This window comes from Artibeus jamaicensis, unplaced genomic scaffold, assembly GCF_021234435.1.
Source record: "Artibeus jamaicensis isolate MK-2021 breed Jamaican fruit bat unplaced genomic scaffold, CSHL_Jam_final contig_497, whole genome shotgun sequence".
Lineage (NCBI taxonomy): Eukaryota > Metazoa > Chordata > Mammalia > Chiroptera > Phyllostomidae > Artibeus > Artibeus jamaicensis.
The window spans coordinates 2,464,031-2,485,139 of record NW_026521863.1 but is presented as its reverse complement, the minus strand read 5'-3'; positions in this window follow the sequence as shown (position 1 = coordinate 2,485,139).

Here is a 21,109-nt window from a genome sequence, read left to right as displayed (position 1 = left end):
ACGCTGGACCAACGGGATCGATCGAGTTTCCCCGCAGGCCAGGAAGACAGCTGCCCTGAAAGGAGGGGCCAGGAGCGAGCTGCCGAGCTCAGGGACTGCCGTGAAGGGGTCCGGGTCTGAAGTCAGCTCTCGGAAGCCGGCCTTGCCTCCAGCGCTTTCCTCCGGTTTGAAGGCGGCTCACAGGGCACGGATCTACACAGACACACGCCATCAGACACAATCCTCGGGTGTGGTTTTATGATCACTGCCTTCCAGGGGCCTGGCAGAGGCAGTCCGGGTGGCGGCCCTGTGCTCGCTGTACAGCCGGGCTGCGCGTGGGGGCTCTAGTCCAGAACCGGACGCCGGGAGCGTGGGCCTCTGGTGGCGGGCCACTGGGCCGCAGGGCAGTCAGCTCTTCAGTTCTCCGAACCTACTAGAAATGATGCTTCCCGAGTAGCGGGCCTCCCTGGCCCCTTGTTTTTTTCTTTTACATTTTAACTAAGAAGTAAGATTGAACCTCTTCTCTCCTTAATGGGTCATTTGCATTTCTTCTTTGGCTCGTTTTTCCGTTTATCTTTTCCTTAGTTTTATATAAGTCTCTTTCTCTGGTTCTCCTTCCCACGTATTATATACTCTTAATATTAAAAAATTAATCATTTCAACATTTCGCTTCTTGAAAGAAGTTTTCATTGAGTTGTTTGCCTTTCAAATTGCTAAATACATTGTATTATTCTGACTTTTAAAACTGTTTTTATAAGATATTCATGTTTTAAAGATTTTATTTATTTATCTTTAGAGAGGGGAAGGGAAGGAGAAAGAGGTAGAGAAACATCAATGTGTGGTTGCCTCTCATACACCCCCTCCAGGGGACCTGGCCCGCAACCCAGGCACCCGCACCCACTGGGAATCCTTTGGTTCACAGGCACACAATCCACTGAGCCACACCAGCCAGGGCTAAAACTATTATATATTGTGTATTTCCTATTTATTTATTATTCCATACTTTTTTTGTCATTAGACTGCCCTCTAGTCTCAAAGCAAATTACCTTTATCTTCCAATTGCTTTGGTTGTCTTGGAGAGATACTTTGCCTTGTTCTATGACTGAGAAGTGCTGTGACCATCCGATCCAAATTCCCTAAATTTGAACTTGAAGGATGTAAATGGTGGCTGATCAGCTGCCAACTAAGTTCGCCAGATGTTTTTAGTTGTTCTTTTTTTACTGTGGTATCCTCATCTGTTAAAATAATGCCATACAGAAAACACATATTTGTTAATTGTGTAATGAATGCATCATATTTCTTTGGAAAGTTTCAATAATGAAGAAGTTCCTCAAAGGTTTCTGTTGTCCCGAACAAGGGCCCAAGTGTGTCCCAGCTGGTGCTGCTGTGGGTCACGGTGATAAAGAGGACCCGAGGCTCTGACAGTGGTTGTGAGCATTATAAACGTCCTCTGTCTGTCTGTCTGTTTGTTTGTTTGTGGAAATGAAGTGCATTAGCATATTATAGACCCTAAAGTGCCCTGTTATAAACCCACCTCCTTAATTAGACTTTTAATGGAAGTTTGACTAAGATGCACAGAGTTGTGTGTGAGTGTAAAAACCAATAAACAGAATGGTTTTCTTGACTGTCGTTTTAGGAAATCATCGCCTAGGAAATTTTCTCTGGTTGAACACAAAGCAAGGCCATTTCTCGACAATGGATGTGGGTGTGAATGAAGGCCTTTCGTGTGTCAGCCCCTAAACAATCCACACTCATGAATAAAACGTGCTGTCCCCTCTACTCTTTCCTGCTCAGCATTTGTCACGGATTTGCCTTCAGTTTCACTCAGCCAAGGCCCGACTGGGCCTCCACCTAACTTCCTGTTCACTTCAGGAAGTGGAGGTGGCACGAATGACGTCACCGGAGCTGCCCCGCCTGGTTGGCAAATTCCAGATGTTCTCTCCATGCACATGAGAACTGTGTTCTAACAATAGACTTCTTTGTGTGACTTTCCTTCTTACAAAAAGTGTGTGGCACCCCACCCCCATTGGAAAAAGTCCAGTGTGGGACTGAGGGTCCTTCAAAAGCCACTTCCAACCGCCTTCCTTCTTTTGCCCACTGTGGGGTCCACCTGACCTACTCTTTTCACAGCGAGGTTTCTCACTTAGCCACGGGAGTCAGATGAGCTGGTCGATAACGCTGTAGATGTCCCCATTGCCTTACTTGGTGCCTGGACCTTGGGCTAAGTGAAAAAGTCTGCTCAGCCTCAATTGACACCAGAGTTCCTACACCTGCAGGACTTGCAGGACTGCAGAACTCGCGTGGGCTGCCGTACCTCCAAGTCGTCCTCGGGGTCCCTCCCTCAGCCTGGACCCTTCCCCGCATTCTACGAACTGGTATTTACACCCCGGTGTTCTTTTCAACATGATGAACAGTCTCTTGTCTCCCCAGCCTTTCCCAACATCACCCACTCCTCTTTTTCAGGACAATTACTTGTCCTTTTCACTGAAGTGTGAGCGCAAGTACGACATCTTATTGGAGTCCATAGTTCCTGATTAAATTTTTCTAATAGAAACTAGAAGTTTAATGACTATTTGCTAAATTACTATTAGCTGTAACTATAAATGTATTCGCTTCTTGATTTAAATTTTTAAATGGGGTTTTGATGCATTTGTACTTTAGTGGGGTGAAGAAAATGTGCTGTGGGTCAATATATGTGTTATTTGTACATGATGTTGCTCAGGTTTGTCTTTCTCTCACATTGTTTTCTGAACTGATAATTCTCAAGTGACTCATGTGGAAAAACATATAAAAGAGCAATCAAAGAAAAAATTTAATTCAACAGGAATTAATATACCTCTTTGGTTGGAAAATATACTTGTTTTTGCCTTGAAGAGCCCAATTGTACTTGGTTTGCAATGGTTCTTTTATTTTTCTCCCTAGGATCAAACCTGCCTGGTTTAGCTAACATGACAATGCGTAATACACAGCCCTTGGTAAATGCTCAACAAATCAGTGAATGAACAGGTAATCCTGTACTTTATGGTATGATACGGAGCACACAGGACCAAACGATAAACCTTTCCCAGAATTTTCTGTATTAACTTGTTATTCCTCACAATTCTATAATGTAGAGACTATGGCTGTCCTCATCATTGTCCGGCTCAGTAAATTGAGTCACTAGAAGAAAAGAAAACTTATCTGAAGTCACAGTCAGGAAATGTCCCCAGCTGGAGGTACACATCTAGACACCGACGCTGGCCTTTGTTCTAATCTCCCCTCTTCCCAATGTTGGCAAAGGCGATGGGACCACCTCAAGTTAGGCTTGAGCTGACGTCAAATAGACATCCTCAGGTGAGAGCTCACCTCTCCGGAGTGTTTCTCAGGCCCATGCATTCTCTTTGTAAGCTCCTACTTTCCCGATCTATAGACGGAAATTCACTTTCCCTGTCCTGCTATACTGCAAGCCCAGATGTATTTTTGAGCAACTCGATTATACCTGGCAAGACATCACTGGGTTCAAATCCCCATTTGGAAAACATTAACTCATTTTACAGTTTACAGACAAGTATCTATCATGTCCGAGTAGTGTTTGGGAACTACATGGCTTCAGAAATGCAGGCTTCTCTCCTATCCACCTTGGTTCTTGCTCTGTATGTTTGAGTGCCTGGATATCAGACTAGTAACTTCTAATTAACTGCAAACCAGAAGACGGGTTTCGCCATGGTCCACTTGACCATGACTCCAACAGTCTGTGTGTACTTGGGTACCTGCTGGGAACTACTCGGAGCAGATGGATCACGTGAGACAACAATGACATGTTTCTTCTGTGCAGTGATGCCTGTTTAATGAGAAAGATGTCTTGAAGAACAGATCTGTGCCAAATCAAGAAGAGGTTGCAGTTTCTGATTGGAAATGGAAATTATACTGCTACCTACTGCCTGAGAGCCAACACTCCAACCAGCCCCGTGGTATGGCAGAGACAGGGCCACCGGCGGTGGGCTTCTCTGCTTCCTCACTCATCTCTGTTACTTAGGACTCCATATACCCAGGCCTCCCCGAAGTCCCGTGAGGGAGGCAGGGCAGTTAACATCCATCCCTCGCCCGGAACTGCGGCTCAGCCAGGTGAAGGGGCGTGGTCAGCGGAGGATGCTGATTTGAAATCAGTCTTTCTGCCTCTGGGCCCTTTAGCAGCATTATGCACTTGATACGACTAAAGGGAAGACAGCTGTACCCCAATGGCAAGAGTTCAATTCCATGAACTTCCAAGTGAATTCGACAGAGAGATGCGAATGGAGTCTATTCACTCCTACATATTAGGACACACTCTCGATCGGCACAACAGGACTTTCTGTGACGATGTGGATTCTACGTTCAACCGAGTAGCCACTGTTCACATACAGCTCGTTCGTCTGAGGAAACAAAATTCTAAGTTTATTTAATTTCACTAACTTAAAATTAACTATCAGGGGGTAGTAGCTACTATATTAGATAATGCTGTTCTACATTCTTAAGATTAGGAAAATAGTTGATGAATAGAAACAAAAAAAAATCAGTCTTCTCACCCAAAAGTATATGAAACAATTTATTGAAGTGAAGTTCATTGGATTAACACTTACAAATACACTGAGCCCTGAAGTGGAATATTGTGCGTGGATGAAACTCTTGGGTGGCACCCAGTGGCTCAGGTGGTAGCCGGAGCCATTACTAACACGGCATGATGTCAGCCCACGGGCTGCTAGGACACATCCTTTCTGGTTACCCTGCTCCCAAAGTGCCGGGGGTGACTGGATAGGACACACAAACAACAGGAGAAAAAGTCAAATGCCACCTGCAAATACTACCTTTATTGTACACGCGTTCCTTTGTGGCAGGGCCCTGCTTCAGTAACAGGTGGATGTAGGGCAACCTCCAGTCATGTCTCACATCTGACGGCACAGCAGAGAGGCCACGGGGACAGGAGGACACTGTCCCTGCAGGGAATGCGTGGCACTTTGTCTCCTTCAGGGGCTCCCAGAGCCATCCCCTGGGCGCTCTCTTCTTGCCGACTAGCATCAGCTGCAATGGAGACACTTATTTTCACAGAGAGCCAGCCCGCAGACACTCCAGCAAGCCCCAGGAACGCTGACTCGAGACCCAGACTCTCTCTGGAAAACAGACCCAGAATTTGGAACATGAGCAAAGCAAGGGCAGCGCCACTGAAAAGGTTTATCTTACAGCCTTAGCATTTCCCTGGGAGGTGTTCAAGGCAGCTATTTAAATTTTGTAACAAAATTAAAACGGAAGGAAAATGGTCTTTTTGTATTTGTCTAATATGCATATAACTGAACGCAGATGAATTTTAGCTCATTCCAAGCTAGATCATTAAAAAATTTTTAGTATCTTTGGAACGTTGCATAACAAGTAAGGGGAGCTACCCAAAGTTTTCAGAAGCCAGGCAAAGATAAACACTTTAATTATCTATAATAGGAAATTCGCTATGAACATCTCACAATAGCTACCACTAAATGCGGCATTTTGGGCATGAATCATTTATGTGACTCACACAGTTCCCTACTTGGCCGATGCAGTTTATCTTCATTTTACTAAGCTGTTCAGCACTGTGCCTCGTGATGCCCTTGCACACCAAATTGAATGGAAATTAAATATATTTATACTTATAAATAAAAGATATATGCCATATTTTTCAGACTGTAAGTCATGCCCCCCCCCCCATTTGGGAGGAATAATGGTTGTTAATACTGCCGTTGAGTTCTGGCTACATTTACACTGGTGAAATATTGTTATTTATGTTATTAAACATTTTAGTTCACTTTTTGCTTCAAAAGTTTTTTCCTATTTTCCTCCTCTAAAACCTAGGTGCATCTTATGGTTTGAAAAATATGGGATATATATATATATATATGTATATATATATGTTTGTATGTGTGTGTGTGTTGTCTTTAAAACAAAGGCCTAAGAGTGTTTTAAAACTAGTGCCCATAGTGAGGACAAAAGTCTGCTTAAACCGCCGATGCACGCTTACAAAAAAACAGCAGGACCTTGTGTGGGGACTGCCCCTCAGGACAGGCCATGGTGTTCAGTGTGAGCCCGGGAGGAGGCGTCCAAGGTGAAAGCTTTGGAAAGGTAGTTTTCCTTCCCCTGCACAGACTCCAAATGACAAAGAGTTATAGTGGTAAGATATCACCGGCTGAAATAATCACAATTTTATGGACAAGGGGAAATACAGTTAAGGAGGTTCACCCAAATTCAGTCTTATCCACATTATTTTGCAAAATAGCACTTAGATTTGGGAGCATAACTTTGAGGCTGATTTTTAAATTTTAACTCAGAAAGCAAATTTTGTAAAAAAAAAAAAAACCCCAAAAACAGAACTACCGTACTAGGAACTACAAGGCAGTTCCTTTGCTGAGAATACATCTGAAGAAAACGAAAACACTACGTGAAGGATGTCTGCATCGCCGTCTCATGGAAACAGGAGCAGCACAAGTTACGATAGCTGAGACGTGGAAATGGCCCAAGACTCATCAGTGACTAATTAGATAGAGGCGACACGGTGACGAGTGCGTACAGTGCAGTATCTGTCCAGCCACCAATGCAGAGAAAATCCTGCCATTTTCAAGAACATGGAAGAACCTTGAGGACATTGTGAACAAGCGTTGAAATCCTCCAAGTATAATTGCAGATTTCTTTATTTCTCTTTTCAGGCCTGTTAGATTTTATATCAAGTGTGTTAGGTTCATACACTTTATAAATTGACCATTTTATTACTATAAAATATCCCTTTATTCCTAGTAACATTTCTTGTGCAGAAGTCTGCATAGTTTGATGTTAATGCAGAGCTTCCAGTGATCATGTGATTATAATTTACGTGATACGTCTTTCTTTCCATACTTTTCTTACGTTAGATGTATTACGGTGTTATTTCATAAAACTAAATTCTCCTGTTATGGGTGTTCAGCTTGATGAGTATTGAAAAGGTATTCAGTTCTTCATGTAGATCCAAGTCCAGCTCTAGATAGATGTAGATAAAGATAAAGATAAAGATAAAGATAAAGATAAAGATAAAGATAAAGATAAAGATAAAGATAGTCTTCATTAATTTTTAAAAGAATCAAAGAATCCATGTTTGAAGAAGTAAGACCACTTACTAAAGTGTGGCAGTGTCCATGTCAAAGGGTCAAATCTTAGACATTTTACAGCACAAATAATTCTGAATCTGAGTAATAAATACATTATAATATTTCATATTCTTATACTACTCTTTATATGGAAAAGGAAATAAAAACTCCTTCTGGAAGAAAAATGATAATTGCTGTATAAAGCATATTGCAATTAATATTAGGGCAAAACCCACTGCATATAAATAAACATCCCCACTCATTTTGGCAGTTTTGGGGGTAAGATACAATTAGGATTATTGGTTCCCAATGACAGGTTTTTTTTTTTAAGAAAAAGTGGATCTTCATTGCTTTTACTCAGTTTACTGGTCTTCAGTAATAGCACCAATACTGATGTTATGCTGCAAAAAAGCAACTAAATGAATAAAACCAAACATAAGTAACCAACACAGAAGAGACATTTAAGTTCCTCCATCACGAGACATGACTTGCAATCTGCATGGACGCTTGCCTACATCATGCGCTCAGCTGCAGGCATCTGACGCAATGTGGCACCAAAGTTCACCTCCCGGTTACCTGGGATTTCTTGATGTGCTTTTCATACCAGATTATAAAATGCTTTCTCATACTTCCATGTGCACAAACTTCATTGAACCAACTTGACTAAATTCTCTTGCGGCTGGATAAGGTTCTACTCATTTTTCCCGACCACACAGCCTACTGAAGGGTCTTGCACCCAGGATGAGATCGGTTTGGTTTTCTAGATTAAATTAATATGTTTGAAATTTAGGACTACTGTGATCGGACCCATTCCAACACGTTTCCTAAATGATTATGTGCATCCTTTGTTCACACTGCATTTTTGCTCCTACACCACGAACTCCGGTCTGTGAGCAGCGGGCGGAGTATCCAGAACAGAAACTGTGCGTTGATCCCTGACGACTGGGACTGGCCAACTGGTACAGAAGATACTGGGTAGGAAATAACAGCAGCATGCAACCTTGTGTCTCTCACTTATTCCAAAGAACACGCTCACAGAAGACCAAAACTCAAAACTTTCCTTTCTTAATTTATCTAGATTCTGGCACATTTTGAAGGAATGCCTGGAAATTTGTGTCTTGCTGGTTAACCCATTCAGAAACTTCGGTAGCAGACAGGTAATAATGAGAAATTGACTAATCCCTGCTGATGTACGATCTGCTTGTGTAACAGCATCTTTGCCGATGCGGTGAGGTATCGAGACTTTCAAGTAAGGCAGATTCTGGTGCTGTAGGAAGACCCCCTGGAGCTGATCGCAGTGAAGCCCCCGCCATCACACAGAATGACCATGGAAGGTGTGAGCTTTGACTTTGACAAGATTAAATAGTATTTTTGACAAGCTTGGCTAACCAGCAAGAGTCAGTTTATGTAGAGAGTATACTCCAGTCAACCAAAAAGTTGAAGTTGCTTTATAAATAGAACATTCTGAGTTTAAAGAGAGTGAATCTTAATCTCTACTCCAAGTGCATTTTTGAATACGTTTATCAATTTGAATGCATAATATATTCTTGCTCAACAATCATAATACCTTAGTAAAGAAAATGATGTGCAATCTCTCTCTACAGAAACCCATCTGCAAAAGACTTGCTTTTTAAAAAGAGGAAATTAGTGATTAGCTGTGTGAAATACAATCACAGAAGAATGCAGTTTTAAGGATCATCTAGTCCAACACCCTTAACTCACCCATGAGATCACCAAGATTTAAGCCCCCAGAGAGGGTGTGATGACAGGACTAAGGACTTGAGTTCTCTGGATTTCGGACCGTATGTCTTTTCCATCGTCATCTTGGAAAACCATCACCCGCTGATGCTCCCTGACCCTCCTGTGAGGGTGGAGCTGAGCCAGGGGCGGTCAGTGGCCCAGCGACCAGATGGACTGATGTTGCTGCAGGTTTACAGCTCCTCCGAGTGAACTTACAGACTTTCTACACTGCTACTGCATGGAGAACACGATAAAACTAAGGGCCAAATAGTGATAGTAAAGGAGGTACCTGTGAAGGAGGTACATGTGAGGCAACTGAGTTGTTGTGACTTCTAAAAACTGTCCTGGGTCTGTGCGGACACACACAGATATATGCCCAGAGCAGGATTTGAAGTGAAACAAAGGTACAACCACACACTTACCAACCCCCCACCCCAAAACAACAAAGCAGGCCGCAGCCGTACGGGTCTCCTCTAGGCACCGGTGTTGGGTGGCGAGGATGAAGTCCAGCCGGAGACGTGCAGAGTACCATCTGGCAACTGCCGCCGTGCAGTGGAGGGAATGGCGGCGGGCACTGTCTTCTCTGTGGCTTATTTTTTACTTCACGTTTCTGCTTTTTAGTACTGATAATGTCCACACACTACTTTTCTAGTAATGCTCTATTCCAAAATGATGCAGTTGAAATATGTGATCTGAAGAAGTCCATTCTATTTCTATCCCAGTCCTTATTAACTGTATGGACTTGAATTAGAAGTTTATTATTTGTTTTGCCTTAGTAATTGCTTCTGGAGAGCCCAGGAAATTAAATAACTTTAGCTTTTAACTTCTGTTTCCTCTACAACCATTAGTGAGTTCTGCACACACAAGGTTTCTGAGAAATCGGGCTGAATGGCTTTTAAAGTCATTAAATATGATTAAAATGGTTATTCTGGGTTATCAACAAATACCTTAAAAATCTTTCATGTTAAACTAAGAGTTAGAAGTTTTCCCTTCTCCGTGAAATTAAACAGCCCATCCTGGCAACAGCAAATTCAGCCAAATATAAGTGTAGCAAGATAGCTGAGGAGACAGTGTTTCACTTGCAGGTAGACTGAAAACTGTGATGTATAAGCAAACTCCCGCCATCTCCCTGATGACAAACTCACCTTCTCAGTGTCTCCCTGGGTCTCAAGTGGCCTCTCAACCGCGGGGCTGGGGTTGCCTTATTGTCCCACGCTGCACCATGAACCTGTCGGTGCCACCTTGCCCAGGTGACATTACAACATCACTGCACTGAGAGGCTCGTGGGCTTTCAGAGGCTTTGACTCCGACAGAACCACTAGGCAATTATTAAGAGCAGCGATGACTGTTATTAGTTCTAATATACTTCCTCTTAAATTGGAGAAGAAGTCCCCAGGAACTGATTATTAAGAGCGCTGAATTGGGACTCAACTAATCTAAATTCCATTACTCTCCCAGTCCTTATTAAATGTATGGACTTGGATTAGAAAGTTATTTTTTTCTCTTTTGCCACAGTAATTGCTTTTGCAGAGCCAATGGAATTAAGTAACTGGAGCGTTTAGGTTCCTTTTCCCGCACAACCATTAGTGAGTTCTACATGTGTGAGGGCTGTTTTTGAGGAATTAGTCTGAGTGGTTATTAAGGTGATTAACTATGACTAAAATAGGATCTAATAAAGTCATCATCTGAGTCTAACCTTTTCCCAAGTATCTATTGTAAGTGAGTCTTTAGATCGTATATATTAGCCTACTTTTGAATGCTTTATGTTCTGGCTCTTTTTGTGTGTTTGTTTGTTTCTGTCTCTTGAAATGAATGTGCAAGCTGGTACTTGTTTAGAAAAGGGCTCAAATTCAGTCAGTTTAACATTTACTTGGCAGTAAAACCCTCTGTCAACGGGTCAACGAAACTCACTGCAGTTTGCTCGCACGTGACCTTCAAATGGTCTGCTTCTTCGCGGTATCAAAATTTCCTCACACTCCCTAGATTTACTTGAAACACAGTTCTCCCATCAAACCACCTCTGTCCTATACCTGGTTCTTCCTCTGACCTCCCACCAGCCCACGTGGCACTGTCCATTGTACAGACGTGGTCCTCAGAAGGGGCACGTTGATGGCAGCCACACTCCCCAGCAGAAGGCACTTCTCCAGTTATTAAAAGGTTACACCCTACCCAGAAGCTTCACGGAACCCACTGCACATAAAAGTTATCTCACTTTTCTCACGCTTACAAATTCTCTGCATGACATATGGTGACAGAGACACAGCAAGGCTGCTGACTTTTCCTCGGTCACCCCTTCAGTGTGCTCCCCCACGGCTGTCACCTCGTCTTTGGATGCACAGACTCTGCTCAGCCCCTTCACCTGCCAGCCTGACTCAGTGCCGTCCTCCCATCATGCCTTGCACGCACCTGGAAGTTCCCTTGATCTGGGCATGCATGTTTATCATAGAGGTTTTTCACTTCAGGTGGTAAATGCTGGGGAAAACGTGTGTCGTAACAGCACAATTCAGATTACAGCTCGGGTAGTACAGGAATGTTGTGTCCACAGTTCAGTTAACTTGCCCGCCACAGTCTTCACGCCGAATGTGAACTGTGTCCACTGAGTTCTTGGGGCTCTTTTTTAAAAGTTTAGTGGAAATTACAAAAATAAACAGAACAGAACGCACTCACTCTGCATCACAAAGATTACCTGCAGTTTCATGAACAGGTAACCTAGAGCTGAAACAGGTATGTGCATGGAACCTTAAATCCGAGATGAAGACTGGGATTACAAAATGGAGACCAGGTTTTCAAAACATTAATGGAAGCATACCTGCATAATTTATATAGATAGCGCTGTCATAATTTATGTAGATCTATAACTATCAGGATTTCACAAGACAGACCGGCTGTTCCCTGAACCCGAAGTGTCTGAGACAAATGCAATTTAACTTCCCTCATGCACACCTTTGTCCTTGGTCAGCCCATCCTCTCATCCACGTCTCCCTGACTTGCGTCCCTCTCCACCGCATGCCCTGCATCCGAGGTTCAGGGCTGCTACAGAGCTGAAATTCAGGGTGCAACTGATAATCTTCATTATCCACTTAGGAGACACAAGTTATTAATTTCTATATAAACACCAGTATAAAATAGTGATTAAAAGCAACAAGGATTCTTAGTAGGGTGACTTCGGGTGAATGTGGTGACCTCGCTCCGTCTCAGATCACTGGCTGTACAACAGGCTTCCTATCTTCTCTCGAGACCAAACGAGACCCATACTGCACACAACTCGTTTGGCACAGACCCTGGCTCACAGAACACACAGAGTAAACACAGTTCTTATACAGGCACTTGTATCCTTTAGGAGGAGACTTGTTCGTGGTTTTATTTGAGTTGTGTTCTGCATCAGTGCGCACATCTCGACATTGTCTGATGCGTCTGGCTGCTAATCTCCTGCTGTGGTTGTTACCAGACAGACCCGGCCGGGGCTGGGGAATGATATACTATTACTCAATGGACCCACCTTGTGCTCCGGGGGTCCCCCACCCCATACTAGGTTCGCCTTGCCCACCACCAGAGGAAGACCTCTCTCAATGCCAGAGACTGATAAAAAGGAAAGGGATTATGTATTTAAAGTTATACAAACTTGATAGTAATGACTTAATGTCTTCATTGAGATCCCAAAGTCCTTTAGAATACTCACAAATGCACAGTCCTTCCTTTCCCCTCGTCCAGTCCAGGGTACTGTATCTCAGGAAAAAGAAGTAAAAGTTCATGGTTCTTCTCTGCCCAAGCCTCGTGGTCCCAAATAGACCCCACATGGCTGCCATACCTGGGTTTAAATCCCCGCACCAGTCTTCCTCTGCGGCACCATTGCCAACTCTGCCCACAACTAGCCACAGCTGCCAGCATTTCAGTATTCATCCAGCTTTACTGGGCTGTTATAGTAAGTCCAGGCAGGTGTGGCCTGTGGTGCAGAGCCAATCATCTCCAAGCTCTCACGCAGGCTCTGTAACCAGGGGGCGTTGTCTCCCGGTTACATCATGAGTTGAAGTCACTCCCATCCCCCTGGCTCAAAGCATGGCCACAGCTGTTTAACATATCCATGAAACCAGTTAAGGGACCATTCTAGAGGTTAGCTGCAAAGCTGTTGCTCTTCAAAACACCTGCTCAGACTGGTGGGGGTGAGGACATCCTATATATATTTTTCTAATGTTTCCTGGACACTGAGTTCTGGACCCCATTACAAATCTCTATTTGGGCCCCCCCTTGGCTGCACCCTGTTATGTGGTTACTCCTCCCCTCCCTATGTAGGGCCATGTTTTATAGAAAGCCACGTAGTTTAAGGCAGAAACAACTTCAAAGTGTCTTTTCAGTGTGCCATAGTTGCTTCTTTATCACATCAAGAGAAATAATTTTACATTTTCATAAAGGGTTATGGCCTATTTATGTCTCTATGATAAGTATAGGTTAGCAGATTAACAGGAGGTCAAGTTGAAGTAGACACATGATATTACAATAATACAAATTAAAAATGATTTTTCTGCTACGTAGAAAGTGTGATAAAACCCAGACAAAAATAAGGCCATCACTGTACCAGAGTTCAGGGTCATTTTAATATAGGATTTCCACAGTATAGGCACAAAAATCTATACATTACAGTTTGTTCTGCAAGTGATTATTATGTCAATGTGATTTTTAATGATGTGCTTGACAATATTTGATCTCAATTTCAATATAATATTGCTATAAATACAGTGTGTGTGTAACGTATGCTGGTCACATTGAGACTTGGGCCCCGGGGCTCACCCTCAGGAGAAATTTCTAGCTGAGCAGCGCCCCCCACTGGTGCAGCCCCAGGGTCTTGGTGCACGCTCGTGGGAACCAAGGGACCCAAGTTTCAGTTCCAAATCTCTCTTTTTAAAAATTATACCTAAATATATGACCCTTCGGAAGTCTCAGGCCACTTTTCTCAGTTGGGCTTCCAAAGAATGCAGGGTTGTAGGATAGGTCCATCGATGATACTGAGGCTGGAAACTTCAAACTCTTTCTGCAGCGAGTGACGACTTGACAACGTCATCTGATCACCGCGAGATGCTTGGGAAGAAAACCCAGGCAGTGGGAGGCCCGTCGGGGCTTCTGCAGTAAGGAGTGGATGGCAGGGTGGGGTGCGACCTTCCTCATCCGCGCTGCCAGAGACTTCCCTCTCGTGGGTTTAAGCAAGCACCTTGGAATGCTCACCACATTCCAGGAATTGTGCGTGAAGGCTCCCCCCCTACGAGTCTAAAGAAAGCCAAGCTACCATTCTATTTCTTAAGGGCTTATAGTCTCTTATACATGTAGGAAAATGATTTCCACTTAGGAAAGAAGTCAACTGATTATGTATTGGCAATCATAGCTATTTACTATTTCATTAACGTCTGATGTTACGTTTATGTATGATTTGATTACGAATTGATTGGAAAAAGATTTTCATCTTGCATCCTTGTGCATTTTGTGTTAAAATATAGGACAATTTGGGGGAGGATTCTCTCCCAAGCAATTTCCTTGTTTAAATTGGGCTGTGAAATTAGATTATTTAATAGGAATGCAATAAAGCCGGACGCAGCCTCCGAGGTATGGCCACAGGTCGAGGTGCGCCTGCCTCCCCTGGTAACGGTGCAAAGCGAGTCTGCCAGGTTTTGCGTCCCTGGGTCCACCAGAGGAGACACGAATGAGCGCAACGGAGCAATTTTATTTTTACGTTAGTGGCTAGAGTCTGAGTGTAGAGATTCTTTGTGAGGAAGGGCTCTGTGCTCTGAGGTCGGCTTCAACCACCCATGCGCGGTAACCAACGCTCTGTCGCTGCGGCTCAAAGCCGATTGTATATTAAAATCACCGGGCCGGCCTCTTAATCAGCTAGTCTTTCCCCCAACATTGTTTACGTTCTTTTATTTGCAGATCCTTGTGTCAATCAGATTTTGTTGTGCTTGCTTTAAATATTTGTGAAAATCTGTCTTTAATAGACTGTTTTAACCCATTTGCATTTATTGTAAACTTCAAGTTTTGCTTCATCCTTATCTTTCCCATAGTGGGCCCTTCCCAATTCCTAGTTATGACTTTTTCTTGCAAGGATTTATTCTCTAGAGAGTTTTAAAAAGGGATCTATAGAAAGCCAAATGGCTTTATCTTTACATCTCTGAGAATGTTATATCGCTCCCACATTTAAAAGTTTGGTGTGGATGGGAGTCTAGATAAGGCTTGTTTCCTCTAACGGTTTAAAGATGTTTCTGTTTTTACAGCCAGGCTAACCGATGATAAGTCCAACGCCAACCTGGCTGTCATTTATTCATGCATAATCTCTGATTCGATCTTTGGAGACTTTTAAGGGTTTTATTTTTTTTTTATACTTGCTGCTCGAAAACTGTCACCGCGGTGGGCCTCGGCATGTTCATGCAGAAGTTGGTGTGTGTTCACGTAAGGAGTGGCTTTGCTTCTATTTATCCTGCCCGTTCAGAGGGCCCTTTCAGTCTTACCCTTTCTATTATCTCTAATTTCTGATAGATTTTATTAGTGATCCCTCTTTCTGTTCCTTCATGTGACAATGATCCATTTATTAATCCTCAGCTTCAAATTCATCCGTCGTTGGCCGCTTTGCAAAAATACAGCGGGGTTCTTTGGTTTTCCTTTGCCACTTTGCCGATGTTAAGCTTTGTCAGTAGAGGGCGCTGCAGGAACATCGGAGGAGAAGGCTTTTCTCCTCCTGAGTCCCGGGTGTTCTTGTCAGTCCCGGAAGCCAGCATCACCTGGCATCTTCTCATGGCAGCTGCTGCCAGCACCCACCCAGGCAGCTTTGTAGTAGGGTGCCACCAGCGAGGCACCCCTGTAACCAGCTACCCCCATCATAGGGCCTTCAGGGCACTGTACAGTGGCGTGCTGAGTCTGGGTGGGGGCTTGTGACTTGCCTTTCCTGGCACTCCCTCCCCACTGTAGTGCCATTGTCTGTGCGCCTCCCCTTGGTTGCCTCCCCAGGTACTCCCTGGGCAGTTTTCACTGAACTTGGGGGACAGCTCCTCTTGCGGATGTACCCCTGGGATTCCAGGGGACAGGTCTGCAGAGTTTCCCACCAGAGCTGCACCCGGACAACTACTCCAGCACCCAGTGTCTATGCTGCCCCCTCCCGTGAGGTCCGGTCTCGCCCTTGGGGCACGGTGCTTACTCCGAAGGTCTCCTGTACCTACATTCCCTACCGCACGGTCCTCTGTTGTTTCAGTGTCCTGTCAATGAGTCTTCGCATCAGTATTTACGTTACTGGGGGTTTCTCTCTTCTTACGGGATTCTAATGCAGAATGAGCATTGGAGGCTCTCCTTTAAGACTGGCCATGAAGGCAGAGTTGTGGGAACAGTCTGGCCATGCCCTGAGGCTCGAATGCAGGACTGAACCCTTTGGGAAGTAGAAAGCCAGTAATCCATACATTGGCCTCATAATGGATCAAGCTGTCACCTATGGTTGATTGTGATGAAGGGACAACTGCCGCTGATGCCTTGGAACTCTGAGTGGCCGGTGCACTGGCCTGTTGCAGCAGAGATGACGATAGACAGTGTGGAATGGGTTATTTTTGAGTGCCCTTCGGCAGTTGCAAATAGCTAACGACAAATTTGTATTTCTAAGTGTCAGCTTGAGTCAAGGCCAGAGAGATGGGGAGCTTCCATCACATCCCTGAACAAATCCCTTGCCTGCTCTCCCCAAATGGCTGATGCTGCTAAAATAAAACCAAAAGGTAATAATGTGGGTGGTCGGAACGCAGCAGTACTCGCATTCAGTCTTGCCAACATTGTCCCGTGAAAGGCAGAGACCCTTTGAGGAAGAACAAAACCCCCAAATTTAGCTCAAGGACACAGGACTTGTTTGAAACCGATGGAACTGACAGCATTGCACCCCCAAGTCATTTTTTGTCTCTCTGGTCAGCAGGAGTGGTTGATCTTCTGTGTGGGAGAGTCCTGTGAGAACTTTCCCCGGGCAGGTGCCTCTCAAGGACACTAGCCAGTAGCAAAACGCAGGGTTCAGGTGCCAAAATGCAGGGTTCAGGTCCCGCAGCGTTAGGCCGTGGAGGAAGGACAATAACTCTGAGCACGGGTGAGCCACCATTCAGGGGCAGGCCACTCTAACAGTGCACACGCGGGCTCCAGATGACCCTCACAGGGTCAGGGTCGGACAGCCAGGGCTTCCGTGTCTGACGCACAAGGGGCAGCCAGGAGGGAGACGGGGCCCCGTTTACAAAGTTAGAGCTCAGCCACACTTTGCCTTAAGAGATAAATCCTTATCCTTAAATCCAAGGACACAAAAAGGTTGAAAGTCTAACCACTATGCTGTACACCTGAAACAAATACAAAATAATATTGAATGTAAACTGTAATTGAAAAAATTAAGTTAAAAGTACCTCACTGGAATACCAATTAGAGTAAATAAAGTGATTTTAATAATAAAAAATATAAAATAAAAGATATATCATGTACATACAATCAAAAGAAAATTGAGATACTTTACTGCTGCCAGTCACCGCAGACTTTAAAGCAAGAGGCTTCATGAGTGGTTAATCTTGCAAAATGATACAATAGTCAATTCACCAAGAAAATAAACCTTTCTGAATTATATGATTGATTCTAATATAACTTTACATAAAGTCTGTAAATGGGCAAAGGAGCAGAAGTACACAATTCCTAGTAGAAGATGTTAATTACTTTGTGGCAGTGATCAGTAGACTCGCACAGAGATTAGCACGAGTCTTGACGATCTGACTAACACAGTAACAAACATGCTCTAACCCGTGTGACACACTGCGCCCCACACTGCAGAACACAGTCACGTCACGTCACGTCCAGTGGACGCAGGACACGTTTCCCAAGTGGAGCGGATGTGACACCACAAAGTTAAATTCAACAAATTCCAAAAATTGTTAGATATTGAAATAATTTAAAAGTAACTATAAGAAAAGCAACTATTATAGGAAGAACTAAAGGAAATAAGTAATTTTATGGGAAATAAAAAAACAAACTAAGGGGGGGAATGGTGGGGGAGGGGTGTGCAGGGTGGAGGGGAATGAGGGGGGGAATACAACAAATGTAATGGCATAATCAATAAAATAAAAAATATATTAAAAAAAAACAAAAGTGCTTTACGGGGACAGAACATGCTCTAAAATGTGATATGACCTCAAACAACTCACCTGGTCTTGTTAGGGACACTTTCCAGTGATTGTCAGCGCAGGAGGACAAATGCGTGTCCTGGACACGGGGACATTTTATGTAATGATTTCTAGGTAAATCCTGTTTTGGGTTTTTTAAAAGATTTTATTTATTTATCTTTAGAAGAGAAGGGAAGGAGAGAGGGAGAGAAACATCAATGTGTGATTGCCTTCATGCGTCCCCCGCTGGCCTGCAACCCAGGCACGTGCCCTGACTGGGAATTGAACGGCAATCCTTTGGTTCAGAGGCCCGCACTCAACCCACTGAGCTACACCAGCCAGGACTGGGGGTTTTAATTTTAGGAGTTAAGCTAAGGACAAAACATAAATTGTACTATGGTCACAAGATTAAATGCCAACTTCACAACATGAAATGGAGGAGGAAAAGCAAAAATCATCAAGGGGATATCAACGTTTCCTCAGTAGTAATATTAAGGAAAACAAGGTTTTTAAAGTGAATTTAACACATTGAAGAAAATAATAGAAGAAATAAACTGATATAAATTACATTGGTAAAATAAAGAGTAAAGAAGTTAACTAAACTTCTTCTATATTATAAAATACTAAATATTAATTTAATAAAGGATTTAATATAAGCTGTTTATTATCGTTATGAACACAACACCAGAAAAATCCAAAAAGAAACTGTGAAACAAAGCAACCCTCTGGGGGGCGTGACCAGCCCTGAGGAAGGAGAAGGGGAGACCAGTTTTCCGCATCCACTGTACATCTGCGGCATGATTTGTTCTCCGTGTGTGACGTGATGAACAGCATAGCAGTTGTAATAAATATGTAAAAACATGGCAGTTTTTGCAGTCAGGTAAGTGATGGCTTCTGAGGGTGTGAAGGGCACTGATTAAAAAGCAGTGTGAGGGAACTTTCTGCAGTGATGGAAAAGCTCAGTGAATTGACGTGGATGGTCGGTGTACAGTTATATACACACCTTGAATGTCCCTGAGCTGAATACAAGATCATCTTGCTTAATTGCCAGTAAATTCTACTGCAATAAATGAAATAAAGAAGAAAATCAGCAGGGAGAACGTCTTGTGCTCACTGGGTATGGATTTGATGGTGCTTATATGGGACACTCCAGACACTTAATAGTATCCACACAGCGGTCAGTGGCAGAGTCTACAGCAAACCAGACACAGGCAATATTACTGGTGGGTGCACCAGGGAGGGTTCATGCAGCTGCTCATGAAAGAAATCCACGAACAGCGACGTGGATGTTTCGTTCCTCTCACTTTCTGGTGTCATCACCGCATCAGGAGAGCAGGGTCCCATCCCCGTTATCTTCTCGGCACTCCCCTCCCCGCAGGTCCTGGTCAAAAATGGCTGCCTCAGCTCTAAATCTTGCCCCTGTATTCAAATCCAGGAGAAAAGAGTAAAGCCTGCCCCTTTTATTAGAGAACCGAGCATTTTCTGAAGCCCTAGAATGTGTTTTCCTTTATAAAGATCGGTGTGACTTCGAGCCGGGGTGATGGGAGGCGGGGACAGGAACAGCTGTGCTGTTACAGATCAACTGTCCCAGCTACAGTGTGTGACCTTTGCTTGCATGATGTCGTCTGTCCTGCCAGATGAATGGCAGTCCTTTTCCACATCTGTGCTCACTGGGCTGATCTCCTCATGGAATTTCACATCCTGGGTCGGAGGGGCTGCGCCACACACTTCATTGGTTGTTTCCTGTATATGTACAAAAACATGTTTGTACATCTTGATTAACTAATTTTCATGGAGATAGGCTCTCACAAGACACTGACAACAGTTCTAACCGAAGACCTGGCAGGGGCCTTCCACTCCCGATGGAGTCTCGGCAGCGCCCTGGAGGCTAGGAGGTGCCCTGGCGTGCTGGGCTGGGAGGGGAGGCGGGGCCGGCACAGTCGTGACCACAGAACACTTTGTCACAAGTTCCACCGTTAGACGGCATGCGAGTTTCTTTCCAACTCTGAGGTTTCTATGAAAAATTTCTGTGAATTTTTTTCTTGAAAGAGAGAAATGTAATCTGCAGTCTGACACGTTGGCGTTCTCATTTTTCAATTATGGAGACCCGACTGCAAGAAATATAATGTCTTATGTCAAATAAAAAATGAATTCTGACCATCTATTTTCTACACCAGGCAATGGACTGACAGAAGAGAAAATTAAATGTGACATGCTTAGGAAGGCAACATGAAAGCTCAACTGATGTAGAAACATGAGCCTGTCTCCAACGGGGGACCGCACGGAACGGAGAGTTCTCTGCATTCCGTGGGGTGCAGATTTTCGTACTGACGATACATCTTCATTAAATATACCACAAAGTTAGCGTACTATCATTTTAATGTATGTATCATAATGATTAGGGATGCATTCTAAGTGCGAGCTAGGCAAGTTCCCACGGGATTAAAATCATCCGTAGCTCCCAGTCCTTGCCATCAGTAACACCTTCAGAAAAGATCCGATATCCGTCCACTACCATGAAATGTAGTTTTAATGGGCTGATGTGTAAGAGGATTTTATTCATGGCTGTCTCTCCAGCCTTGAGCTATTCTTAGAATATGTAGGCAAAGCAGCTCACGACATGGTCAATCTATGCATTTGTATTAAACTGGCCAGCTCTATTAATTAATGCAATTTATCATGGTGAGTGGGACTTGAAGGTGACTCACATCGATCCCGACGAGGAGACACAGGCAGCAGACACCTCTGCACTTCGCGGGGACAGACGCTCGGGAGATGCACTGAGAGGGTCACGTTTGTGCCAACGGTCTTCCATCATGTGTCCTTGAAATACATGTTATTCTACGAGGGCTGTTTGTCTGAACATAATACAATGGAGGTATTTTTTGTTCAATAAACATCTCACCCTTTGATAGTTACAGAATTGCTGTCAATAAAGTCAAGTTGCTTTCTCTAAAGGATTCAAAACCATTGCAGACAGAAAACATCTTGGGCCATCAACCTGAAAAGGCTTTTGAACATATTAGAGGTGACAGAACTGAGAGATACCTTTGTAAGTGCCTAACATTTATGTACAATAATTTGCTGTTATTGGTAATATTTTTGTATTTAGATCAAAATGCAATGGTAGCTTCCCAATGAAGAATATGA